General features: G+C 37.2%; 1 long non-coding RNA gene across 1 annotated transcript; it reads right to left on the bottom strand.

Moving 5' to 3' along the window:
* Positions 1 to 6,722: 6,722 nt before the first annotated feature.
* On the bottom strand, positions 6,723 to 14,168 carry LOC127444172 (uncharacterized). The gene is made up of 3 exons (XR_007897779.1): positions 9,609 to 14,168; positions 9,429 to 9,507; positions 6,723 to 7,991 (listed from the first exon to the last, which is right to left on the bottom strand). It is a non-coding gene; the product is annotated as an uncharacterized LOC127444172 (long non-coding RNA).
* Between the last annotated feature and the right edge of the window lie 83 nt (positions 14,169 to 14,251).

Below are 14,251 nucleotides of genomic sequence, written 5' to 3' on the forward strand. Positions count from 1 at the left end.
TAAGATTAAGAAGAAAAAAAAAGATTAAGAGATTATGGGAATATATACAACACGATAAAATAGGAGAAAGAAGAAATATACACTGTATGTACAAAGTAATATGAGTATGAAATAGTGCATAATGACAGATGTAGAGGTGGTAGCAACAACAGTGAACTGGCAATATGTACACTGTGCAAGGTAAAGTGCAATTGTGCAGTAATGTTGACCAGCACAGGCTGATGTTATAGAGGTGATGTTGTAGATGTATAATAATGATAATGCAGAGTGTAATATTGCTTCAAGTGTGTGGTGTTGAATAGTGAACCTAGTCCTGGTGTTGTCCTTGGTTTAGGACACGGATGGCCTGGGGAAAGAAGCTCCTTCTCATTCTCTCTGTTTTGGCCATCAGGGAGCGGAAGCGTTTCACTGACCGCAACAAAGAGAAGAGTCCATTATTAGGATGGCTGAGGACTTTCATGATCTTCCTGGCTTTGGTTCAGCATCATTTTACAGTAAATAGCTGTTGTTTTGCATTTGGGGAAAATGAACATTCAAAATCATGATATCATCTTGGTGAAAGCTAGTGACATTTTGAAAAGTATATTTTAAAACCCCCATGAAAATTCAAGTTTGTGGCACACGGTTAGTGTTCATGTTGTTCCTGCCCAACTTCTCTGTTCTTTATTATCTCACATCAGCCTTCACTTGTCTGTCTAATGAGAAGCTAAATTAAAAAAAAGTATAAATAAACCTTTGAAGCAATGTACTTATTAAATGAAAAATGTTGCCAGGATTGAATAGTAAATTTTTTTTTATGGAAAACAAACCTGTACACAGTAAAATAACAGTAGAGCACTGCATTGTGGGTCATAATGGTGAAATACCCATAAGCCTTTGCGCTCGAATAAGTATGTAAAATTTTTTATATATATATATATATATATATATATATATATATAAAAGTTCAAAAGTTTTTATTCAGACTTAATAGAAGTCTTAGTTTTATGTAGTGTTGTTGTTTTGTTATTATAGGTGTTTCGTTTGAAATCACCATTATGGTGATTAGTGATCTCTTGAGCTGGCACCTTTATTATTAGATTACCTTCTTCCAGCCAGTCAGTTTGTGTTTAAATAGAACACAAGTTGTTGCACTGTGCTACTTGGAAAACAAAACCTAAGGTCAGACTGAATGTCTGATCATACCTTGCAAATGGCAATATATGTGGCAATAGTGATGCATTACACATAAAAGCAAAAACAGTAAAGAATATTTCAGCAAAAATCGAGTGTTTGATGTTTTTGATGAACTCACAGCATAACTCAAGTTGTTAACAAGACACACAGAAATCAACTCTCGGCATACAAAACAAAACAAACATACTTTTTAGTTAAAAAGTAAAAGTTGAACATTAAAATACAAGTAAATTACACTACAACAAAAACAACATCAAAATAAACCAGTAAATAGTAACATGCAGTGCATGTTGGGAACGTCTCTGTTAATTTCAACAACAGTAGATATTATGTAATTTGACAGCTATATGCTGCTAAATTACAGTTGTATACCGTAGCTGTAAAAACAGTATCTAGCTGTTAATTTGATCAAAAGTAAAACACCATATTTTTACAGTATGATGCTGGTGACTACAGCTTTATGCTGTGTTTGCAAAAACAGTAGCAAACTGTAAATTTCAGCAACAGCAAGACACTAATTTTACAGTAGCTTGCTGGCAACCCTGCTGCCAGTTATTTGCTGTTTTTTGATGGGAAAATCTTTAACAGTGTATGGTACAATGGGGCAAAAGGCTCCTTTGATTAATTTTTTTCTCGCAAAACACTAAATAGCATCAAAAACTAACACAGTACTTTCCTAAACACCTGTTTGATACTGTTAACTGCAAAGTTTCCTCTTCCATGAGATCATTGTATGCAATGTCTAAAGGTTGATTCTGAGGCAATTTGATATATTTTATATATATTTTTAAATGTTGTAAATGTATGTGGCTAATGAATATCCTGGAAATTATCAAATGTATTTGGAAACAAAAATACTAATTTGTCATTTTCAGTTTTGTTCAAGGTGATTATATCAAAAAACATTTCAATAACTCTCCAGTAAGTGAAAGGATTGTACTTGGGGTAAAAAGCCCCCCTGTTCCAGGGGTTGAAAGCCCCTATTAAACTCACTGTTTTTCTTAAGTGGGGCGAATAGATTTGATATATAAAATGTTAAAAGTGGGCTCACGTTGACTGATTCAATCACAACTGAGATTAATTTCTTTATAGAATTCTTGAGATGTAATGAAATGTCAAATGTGATTGAAATTAACAAGAAATTTTGCACCCTTTTCTGAAGTGTTATTTTGAGTAAGCATCATTACAACCGCAGCGCCTGCCATCTCCCCCGAACGCCACCAGAGGTCGCTATCACCTGAGTTTTAACATTTCACGAACTACATTTCCCATAATCCTCCAGTCAGACTGATTACTCTTCCACCTGTATTACATTTAACCCTGTCTATTTATGTTCCCAATTTCCACGCATTCAACACGACGTCTTGTTTGTCTAGTCTACAATTCTGTGCGAGATTACTGTCATAGATTATCCTGTGTTTGACTCCTGCCTGTTTTCCGAATTCCCCAGCCTTCTTGTGAGTATTTTGGATTTACTGCCTGTTTATTGGATTACCCCTCTACCTATCGGACTTACTTTGTTTGCCTTTCTGTGTACCGATCCCATGCCTGCCTTTGTTTTTGCTCTTTGTTTTGTTTCTTTGTTTTTTATTTATTTGCCTTTTATTAAACTGCACATGGATCTTAACATTACTGCCCCGGCGTCTTCGCTACAAGCATCTTAATTTGTTACTAAAGCATCTGGTCTCAAAAGTATTTGCATAAGTTGACAAATTGTGCACTATAACTTCTGCCCCGTCATGTGTATATAACGCGGCAGAAACTCAACAGGTAACTCCAAGTAAATCGCTTTTCTACCTGTTTTAATGCAAATGTCTCACTGAACCCATTTATAAAGGGAAACCTAATTACATTAGATGAGAGTTTGTTAATGTTCCGCTTAAAACTATTTTAGTAGTTCACCCAAAAATGTTATTTCTCTACTCTTATGACTTTGTTTTCTGTGGGACACAAACCAAGTTTTCCACTCAAATCATACGGATTACATTGACGCTGTCATTATGTCCTATGGCTCTTGAAAGATTTTAACCTTACACACACACTATATATATATATATATCTTTGTGCTCCACAGAAGAAAGTCAGATGAGTTTGACATGGCATAAGAGTGCATAAATGAAAATTATGATGTTTTGTTTGCCCCAAGGAGACACCCTGATATCAACAAGTTGGTTTGTGTTTTAAAATGAAATCCTCATTTACACTCACCCTCATGCCATCCACAGATGTGTGTATGACTTTCTTTCCTCAGCAGAACACTTTTTTTTTTTTTTTTTTTTTTTTTTTTTTTTAAATAAACTATACATTTTACACTGCTCAGTCGGGCTGCATTTTAACTTTCACTTTCTTGTGTTTTCAGTGATTTCACATTCTTCATGCCTATTATCTCTACTGGGCAGGGAGAAGTACTTCAAGCAAAAATTGACTTAAATATTGATCTGTTTCCCACCCCACACCTATCATATCACTTCTGAAGATGTGGATTAAATCACTGGAGTCACATGGATTACTTATGCTCCCTTTAAGTGTTTGGTTTTTTTTGTCAATTTTGGCACCCATTTACTTGCAATGTATGGACCTACAGAGCTGAAATGTTCTTCTAAAAATCTTAATTTGTGTTCTGCAGAAGAAAGTCACCCACATCTGGGATGGCATTAGGGTGAATATGAGAGAATGTTCTTTTTTTTGGGTGAACTGTACCTTTTAATATTTCTCATTAATAAAGATGAACACCAACCTCTATGTTCCTCTCTTTATCTTCTGCAGGGCTGTGGATCACTCATGTTTTCACTTTCTCCTTTTAAAAAAAGAGAAGTTTTTGCAGATTTGAGGGGAAAAAAACTAAGCTGGATATCGTTTCATGGTGTAGATATATTAATGATATAGTTGAACAGTTATTAAAACATGTACTGTGAAAAAACAAATGAAATACAGAGGCATCTGCTCTTAAAATGTCAATATTACAGTTTTTACTCAAGTTGCACAGGTTAAGGTGATTAAATAGCATTGCATGAATGATCAGCCGCATTGCTATCTTTTAACAAAAATAATATAACCAAGTTATCAATTGCCACAAGTGACGTATATTTGGTTAATTACCTTTTACTTGAACCGTAGTCCCAAATACAAGGATGGGCAATATAAATGAACAGATATTAAATTTGAAGAGGGATTAATAGAGCACACTTATCTTCCTGAAGTGAACACAAATTTGTTGCCTTCGAACATCAAGCAACTCCCCTAGTGTAAAAGAGGCATTTAATTTACATTACCTTTTTACATTTAAAAGTGGTGGTCCTGCAGTTTGCATCCATCTATTCTCCCCAAAGGAATGTGCCTTTTGTAGCAATTTAAAGGATATCGTTATTTACTTCTCTGTTTTTACTCAAACTTGCATGGCTTTTTTCAGAACACAAAGGAAGAGGGGGGGCCTGGGTATCTCAGCGAGTATTGATGCTGACCACCCCTGGAGTCGCGAGTTCGACTCCAGGGCATGCTGAGTGACTCCAGCCAGGTCTTAAGCAACCAAACTGGCCTGGTTTTAAGGGAGGGTAGAGTCACATGGGGTGGTAACCTCGTGGTCGCGATAAGTGGTTCTCGCTCTCAATGGGGCGTGTGGTAAGTTGTGCGTGAGTATCATGTGTCTCCACATGCTGTGAGTCTCGGCGGTGTCATGCACAACAAGTCGCATGATAAGATGCGCAGATTGACGTCTGGGAAGCGGAGGCAACTGAGACTTGGCCTCTGTCACCTGGATTGAGGTGAGTAACCGCGCCACCATGAGGACCCAATAAGTAGTGGGAATTGGGCATTCCAAAATTGGGAGAAAAGGGGATTTTATTTTTTATTTATTTATTTTTGTCAACTTCTCTCTCAATTTTTTTTATTTATTTGCTTTGAAAAAATAACAACATTAAAAAGTTTGATTATGAAAGACAGAGTTGATAGGTTTAGTTTCTGAAGAAACAGCTCTGCCTCATACAAAAGGTGTGACGGTGGAGAGACTGACAGACTATAAAACCAGCAGAGGATCGTACTGGCTTCACTCTCAAAAAGACAGACTGGGATAACATCTAACTTTTCTTTATCTTAAACCTCACAAAATGGCATATGCTGGTCAACCTGTAAGTAATCTATTTTATCAAAAATTAATATCAAATAATTCCAGTCAGAGACAAGTCAGGATAATAGAGACAACCAACTGTAACACTTACTGAAATAAATGATAGGAGAGCTTCCTCTTTTGCTGAATGTAATGGTTTGTTACACACCCTTTACAGCTATCCTCATTTTGTACTACTGTGGCATTATTTGATGTTGAAATTGTACTAGTTAGTGTTTAAAGGGTCATGAAACACTAAACTACATTTTCGGAGATGTTACCAGATATGTATGTGTTACACATGATAGAAGACAAAGCATCCATTATTTTTTATTTTAAGAAGAAAATGGTAAATTTAGGGATTTTTTGCGCTATTTTTGTCTTCGGAATTTGTTTCAATATTTTCTTACGTCTTTCGTCTTTCAACGGCTCTGCCCTGTACTATAGCACATCGTCCCGTCATCAGTGTCTCATAAATATTAATGAGACTGTGTGCCCTTATCCTATGAGAACGGCCTGTCTCATGATTATTCATTAAACCACGTGACCAGCGCTTCAACCTCTCAAGAGCCTCGTGCTGTGTCTGAAATCGCCCACTCATTCACTATTTCCTATATAGTGAATGGCAGTGAGTGAACGAAATGAGCGAGATTTCAGATGCTGACGTACATTCCATGCGTCATATATAAAAAAATATACTTTTATAATATGCAATTTAAATGTTTTACTAAAAACTGTGTTGCAGATAGCAAGACAGTGATGGAGAGAGAGACAGGATGTGATGAGACAAGGTGGAATAAGATAGAAACGGGACACACACACACATCGGTTTATTTTTGAGGGAGGTTGTTGCATTTTCCTGACTCAGCGCATTTATGCATTCTCGACGGAAGTTTCCAAAAACCTGCAGTGACCACAAACAAACGAAACAACTCGCTTTTTATTTTCTGGCCTGTCACTTTCCATCTAAAAAAATTAGAGCGACTGAGTTAAAGCGAAAAGAAAGTGAGGCTTGTTGGTTTTGGTTCTGGTGAATCTGCTTTTCCTGAGGAGGAGAAGGCGTATTACACAAAGAGCAACAACTTTGAGTCGTGCGTTGTTAGCTCGTCGACACCACTCATCGGTAAGAAATTATTAAGACAAAACCCATTTAGCTGTAAACTAAATAACTGAAGAATAGATCCATTGAACTCCTGGAAAATGTCTTATAGGATATTTAAAAACTTAGACTTCAGTTTTTAGTTTACAGTTGAATGTATTTTGTCTACATAAGTTAGTGTTCAAAGATGATGTTAATAATACACTGCTGTCAGTGGATCATTTGTGTATCTTATGTTTATATATAATTTTTTTTTTTTTTTTTTTTTAAATGTCCAGAAGTATGGTTTACACATTTAACACCACACATTACCTTACACCATAGTGTGTGTGTATATGTATGTATGTATGTATGTGTGTATATATATATATATTTAACTCAGCAAAAAAAGAAATGTCCCTTTTTCAGGACACTGTATTTTAAAGATAATTTTGTAAAAATCCAAATAACTTTACAGATCTTTATTGTAAAGGGTTTAAACAATGTTTTCCATGCTTGTTCAATCAACCATAAACAATGAACATGCACCTGTGGAACAGTCATTAAGACACTAACAGCTTACAGATGGTGGGCAAATAAGGTCACAGTTATAAAAACTTAGGACACTAAAGAGACCCTTCTACTGACTCTGAAAAACACCAAAAGAAAGATGCCCAGGGTCCCTGCTCATCTGCGTGAATGTGCCTTAGGCATGCTGCATGGAGGCATGAGGACTGCAGATGTGGCCAGGGCAATAAATTGCAATGTTAGTACTGTGAGATGCCTAAGACAGCGCTACAGGGAGACAGGAAGGACAGCTGATTGTACTCGCAGTGGCAGACCATGTGTAACAACACCTGCACAGGATCGGTACAGCCGAATATCACACCTGCGGGACAGGTAAAGGATGGCAACAACAACTGCCCGAGTTACACCAGGAACGCACAATCCCTCCATCAGTGCTCAGACTGTCCGCAATAGGCTGAGAGAGGCTGGACTGAGGGCTTGTAAGGCAGGTTCTTACCAGACATCACTGGCAACAACATTGCCTATGGGCACAAACCCACCTTCGCTGGACCAGACAGGACTGGCAAAAAGTGCTCTTCACTGATGAGTCGTGGTTTTGTCTCACCAGGGGTGATGGTCAGACTCACATTTATCGTCAAAGGAATGAGCGTTACACGAGGCCTATAATCTGGAGCGGGATCGATTTGGAGGTGGAGGGTCCGTCATGGTCTGGGGCGATGTGTCACAGCATCATTGGACTGAGCTTGTTGTCACTGCAATCTCAACGCTGTGCATTACAGGGAAGACATCCTCCTCCCTCATGTGGTACCCTTCCTGCAGGCTCATCATGACATGACCCTCCAGCATGACAATGTCACCAGCCATACTGCTCATTCTGTGTGTGATTTCATGTAAGACAGCAATGTCAGTGTTCTGCCATGACCAGCGAAGAGCCCGGATCTCAATCCCATTGAGCACATCTGGGGCCTGTTGGATCGGAGGGTGAGGGCTAGGACCATTCCCCCCAGAAATGTCCAGGAACTTGCAAGTGTCTTGGTGGAAGAGTGGGGTAACATCTCACAGCAAGAACTGGCAAATCTGGTGCAGTCCATGAGGGTGCATGGCTTCCTTAACTCCAAAAAATTATTTGGAAAAGAATGATATATCTTACAGAGATACATGACATTTTCATATAAAAAAGCTCTGACGGCATAAAGTAATTCAGTATAGTTTTAAAGAAATAGCTCACCCAATAATTATAATTTACTCTTCATTTACTCTCAAGTGATCTCAAATTTGTACGACTTTCACGGAGCACAAATAAAATATTTTAGAGATATGATCTGTTTATCTCATATAATGCAAGGCATAAAGGTGGCAAAAAGGTTATGTGTAAGACTTTCTAATAGCTTTTGATTAGAACAGACAAAAAAAAATTGAACTCCTTTTTCACTATAAATCTTGACATAAGCGGTCTCCTAGCCTTAGATTTCAAGCTCAGGTCTCCAAGATTTCAAGCTTGATTACACTTCCTGGCACCATCTAGCATTCTGGCATGCATCAAGCACTATGAAGTGTAATTGAGCACGAAATCATGATTGGCTTGGAGACTGCTTATGTCAAGATAGATAGCGAAAAAGGAGTTACAGTTTGGTCTGTTCTCACACAAAACTGATTGGATCACTTCAGAAGACTTAGTTTTAACCATTGGAGTCATATGTATTACTTTAATGCTGTCTTTTATGTCCTTTTTTGGAGCTAAAAGATTTGGTCACCATTCACCTGCATTGTGTGCACAAACAGACATCATATTTCCATTAAAATATCTTTGAATTCTGTGGAAGAAAGTCATAGGAGTTTGAGATGACATAAGGGTGAGGAAATGATAAGAGAATTACAAAAGATGATCATTGTTGGGTGAGCTATTCCTGTAATTCAATGCATGATAGTGAGTATACTACTGTAGTCTAAAATTTATATTGCCAATTAAAACACTAAGCAGAATAAAATATCTTGTCTTAAGACAAATGTAACAGCACTGAATAAAAATACTGTATAGCTGTGCTCAAAGTTTACATACCCCTTGTAGAATCTTTGAGTTTCTTTAAAATGAGCAAAAACAAAAATGTATGTTTTGTTTTTTATTCAGTACTGTATAACAGATATTGAAGTATGCTCCATTAGAAAATAATTAAATACTTTTAAAAACTTTTAGTTATTAATTTTAGCCTCTTTAAGCATAAATGATCGTTTGAGCCCCTCAATTGTCCTGAGTGGCAAAGCTAGATCAGCTATTGTGAGATCAAACGAGAAGTGCTATGCACAAACATCACAAAAGGCTACAGTCACTGACCCTGAAGGAGGACACATGAACTTAAGAACCAAGGGCTTGTAAACGTTTTAAAAGGATCATTTGTAAATTTAGATATGATCTGTAATATCAAATAGCTTCATTAATGCAGTACTAAAAAAAAGCTACTATTATGCATTATTAAATATCTTGCAGATGCTGCAAAGGATGTAAATTTACAAGCAGAACTGTATATATTATTAAGATGAATTTACCTTGTATGTTTTCTTCAGGTTTTCCCACTTTTTGGCAGCGGTTACCACACCAAGCAAACCCATCTCTTTCAGTACAGTTCTGTAGAGCATATAACGTTATGATTTAAATATTACTAATTAGACATATCAACTGCAACTGAACTCTAATAATTCCTGAGGAAAAATAATCTTCAAACTCACTCCCATCCAAGCTGGGCTGCTCATTATGAGACGCGTTACGTCTTCATCCGTCCCTAAAACAATATAACATCTTCGGTACATTATTTTCTAAAGTGTATGCGAATACAGTAGTTACATGTGATAATATACGTGAACAATCCAACAAATCATTTGCAGCGTGAAATCTCAACCGTAAAAATTACCCTTGCTAGTTACGAGTCAAAAATTGCATTTAAGCGGAGTTAGTGGCCAATCATAAATTAGTCCATCAATATGTATAATTTTACTTCGTTATATCTTGATACAGATGTATTTTTTTATTAATAAAATAGTTACTTACATTTGTAAAAGTTGAAGCCTCCGGTGTTTGCGTCCGCCATTTCCCACCGTCTCCGCTTTGGATTATGGGAAATTGGGGTCGGAGAGTGTACATTGTATGTACCCTCGAAATCAGATTGCATTGTGGGTAAGAATGAGTGAACAAATGTAGGGAATAAGATGTAGGGAATGAATTCGGACACAACTACAAAATGGCCAAAATGGTGCACAATTTAGTGGATAGGGGGCAGTTTCGGACACAACTTCGGTGTCATTTGACAGAGCTCATACCACCGCATGCTGCTGACAGAGGGACAGGATAGTCTTTCAATCTTTGCCAAAATCTTTGAAATGTTCGTGCAGCACACATTTATTAACATGAGTGTTTTGGCATTTACTTGTGCATTAAATTACAGATATAAAATGACCAGTGTGATTCTGTGTACTGTATTGTGAGCTTACAAATCAATGTATACTTTATTTGTGCATTCTGTTATGAGCAATTGTGAGACTCTGATGCTGTTAACTGCATTAGTGAAGTAATGCTTAGTGACTAGATCAGACAGTTGTGTTCCTCCTTCCCTCAATCCGATGGCTGTATCTTTTGAAAATATTTTGAGAACTCGGCTGTGCTGAAACGGCGGTGTTGTGATCCTTATAGGGGAAAAACGATGTCTGTTTAACATATTTAGTTAGACTTTAACTTTTGCCAGCTATACAAATCTTACAATTTGTCATACTTTATCCTGGGCATACATGGGCAACTGACATGACAGATTGCTCCCCTCACGCAACAGAAAATAGTTGTACCTTAAAGGAAAACACATTAGTATAGAAGACCTGAAAAAGACAGGTGGTATAAAAAAAGAACCGATGTTTACATATCTGTCAAAAATAATTCCGGTGTATCCAACCCCAGTTGAATTTCACATCACAGAGGTGACTCATGTCACTAACAAGACAAACCTTCCAAAGATTTGGGAGTCGGAGGGATTCAGGGGTCTTGATGAAAATTCACTCTCCTGGTGGAGCCTACAGATTAATGAAGAGAACATAACTAGAGAAAATCTAGAGAAAACGTTCCCAAACAGAACCTCAGAACACAGAGCAAGTCAGCAGAAATTCCTATATTTATTCACCACATCACCCACTTTCCTAAATGACAGATCACGCTTTGGAAACTTTCGCTTTACATTTCCTGTGACTGAGCTGATGGACACATACAGAAAACAGATCTGTAAGGGACAAGATTCAGTTCTCGGAGTCTTTAAGACCATCATTTACAAGAAGGAGATTGTGTATGTTGTTCTCGTTCACAGTCCTGAGATGAATCAGAAAATTCAAGATTTTCCAGAGCTCACATCCAGCTCATTCATTACTTATGAGAAAGATAAAATCATCTGGAAAGCACAAGCCATTTGTGAAACACACCACTATGAGCTGGTAAAACATCATGAGAGCAAAATGGCTACAACAGAAATGGTTTATTCAGAACAGTTTTATGTCTGGGATCATGTTAGCCTCACCTTTCTCATTGATACTGTCCTTGATTTCCCTAAAAGAAGGCTAAAAGAAAGCATTACTTGTTGTGAAATAGATACACTTGATCTATCAAATTGAAAAACCGCTCCCTTGAAGAAGCTAAGAAATTATTTGAAGCTTTGGAAGAGGATGACAAAGAAGAAAAGTATGATCCTGGAGATGAGAATGAAAGTAAACACATGTTCTAGGATGTGTGTATTCCATGCCATTGTTTGCTTTTCTCCTCTCATCAGCATTGAGTTTTGCAGAGAAATAAGTACATTAATAAAAGGTGGAGGATAATCATCTTTTACTCCAAGAATGTTTATAGTTATAGATACATGTTACTAAGTTTTAATTATAGTACATAGCCAATTGACTTTACTGTAGAATTAGAAATGATAATAAATGTAATGTCTTCATGATTACCAATGTCACATAGTCAGATACAGTTTCTGGAGAAGTTTCTAGGATCAGAATGTAAGAAAATTTGTAGAGATGATGTAAATTAATGTGGCTCTCTCTCTCTCGAACTGCCACATCCTGCTGCACTTATCCCTCTCCTCGGCTGATTAGCCCGATTGGGGGCCAGTTGTGCATAGTCACGGCCCGGCCCGGCCCTCCTCTTCATCACAGAGATGCATTCTGTCTCCTAGAGATGAACATAGTTTGGTGCGAAAAGTGAAAATCAATCCCAGAACAACAGCAAAGGACCTTGTGAAGATGCTGGAGGAAACAGGTAGACAAGTATCTAGATCCACAATAAAATGAGTCCTATATCAACATAACCTGAAAGGCTGCTCAGCAAGGAGGAAGCCACTGCTCCAAAACCACCATAAAAAAGCCAGACTACAGTTTGCAAGTGCACATGGGGACAAAGATCTTTTTACATCAATCATATAACAAACTATCATGTTTAAAACGTAAATTTTGTATGTTTTATACATTTTTAAACTTTAGACTCCTCGTTATGATTAATGATTTGCAATTATTAATGTTTAAGCAATTTAATATTTCATAGTTATTCTTTTATTCAGATTCCAACATGTACACCATTTAAACATGATTATCAATTTAACAACTGAGATAAAGAGAACCATTTCAAAGTAACTTATTTTATTTTAAAATTATTTGTAAATTGTACATGTTGATGTTAATTAAACAAAATGGTAATCAAATATTACTTTTTACATGATGTTAAAAAAACACTAACTTCTTATAATAGTCATGAGTTCATGCTATTCCAAGAGTCTTTCAACAATATCGTCAAAGGCCTAGTAACTGTGAACATGAGTAAGTGCTTTTTTTTTTCTTAAAGAGCCCATATTATGCTAATTTACAGGTTCATAATTTTATGTTGGGGGTCTGCTAGAATAGGTTTACATGCTTTATTGTTCAAAAAACACATTAATTTTCTCATACTGTACATTGCTGCAGCACCTCTTTTCACTTTGGGTCTGAAACGCTCTGTTGTAGCTCCTGTCTCTTTAAATCCCCCTTTTCCTAAAAGCTCAGTCTGCTCTGATTGGTCAGCTGGTACAGTCTGTTGTGATTGCATAGAGCATGTGTTGGAAATGTAAGGCCACCATAACCAAGTTTCAGGCTTCCTGAGCAGCTGTAAACACTATTGTAACTACGGTAACAGTCGTCAGTTTTTACCATAGCAGTTTGAATCCGATAATGAAAGTTTGGAAGAACAAGCTGATCCACCCGAACCACCTTCGCAAGCACGACTTGAGCACGACGTTTCACAGTGGTAAGTTTTAATTTAGTAGCTTTCTTACAAGTACACTGTTGATTATTGTAAACCTAACAAAGCTTCAAGTAAAAGACATGTAGTGCATCTAAGTTAGTCATCTTTTGCTGGAATGGGTGCAGCCAAACTTTTTTCGCCAGAGATTTGAACGGAGAACAGAGGCTTGCTCCCGGTTGGACATTACCGTGGGGTATTAGAGAGTTAGTGAACAAGTTAGCAGTGGACTACCATGCATAGCAGCCATACCATTACAGCTTGTAATTATATAATTATATGAGACTCTTGAGATCGACCATTTTGTTACACGGTTTTAGGTAAAAGCCAGTGTTCTGACAATGTGCTACCTGCTCAGGATGTGCTACCAGCAGTAAAAACAGTGATATGTAAAGTTACAACATGGGTAGCACATGCCGGGAGGCATTGGAGAACCTGTCAGTGTGTACTACAACAGCATGAAATGTGTTAAACCTAGGTTGCACATCTTGTCAGGCAGATAATACCTATCAGGATGTGCTACCAGCATTACTATCATGTAGTGTGATATGGTGTGAGGCTGTACTAAGCCCTAACCCTAACCTTAAAACTATGTGACTATAACGTTGGTAGCTCATCCTGATAGGTAGCATATATTTTCAGGACACCGGCCCACAGCTGAATAGTAAACCCTGACCAAAACAATAACATTACATAGCAAGTTAACCGAGCACTACCGTGGATTGCAGATGTAAAATTATCATTTGTAAAAAATAAATCTCCACACTTGATCACTATTCATGAAAGTAAGAACAACAAACAATCTGCATAATTCTACACAATTGTTGGTAAAAGTGGGTCCACAGATGATTAGCTAAACTATTTCAACACAATGACATTAGCTAGCAGGTTAGCAGAGGCCTACAGTTGTGCACTGGGTGTACACCGTAACTACAACACAAAACTCTGCATATGAACTCTCGGTAGCAGATAAATCCACAAATAATCAAACATACTTACAAGTTGTGATCCTGAAGTGCCAGATTGTCCCAACAAATTTGGAACTGCAGCATATTTCAAGAGTAATCATCTTGAA

This window comes from Myxocyprinus asiaticus, chromosome 7, assembly GCF_019703515.2.
Source record: "Myxocyprinus asiaticus isolate MX2 ecotype Aquarium Trade chromosome 7, UBuf_Myxa_2, whole genome shotgun sequence".
NCBI classification, from domain to species: domain Eukaryota; kingdom Metazoa; phylum Chordata; class Actinopteri; order Cypriniformes; family Catostomidae; genus Myxocyprinus; species Myxocyprinus asiaticus.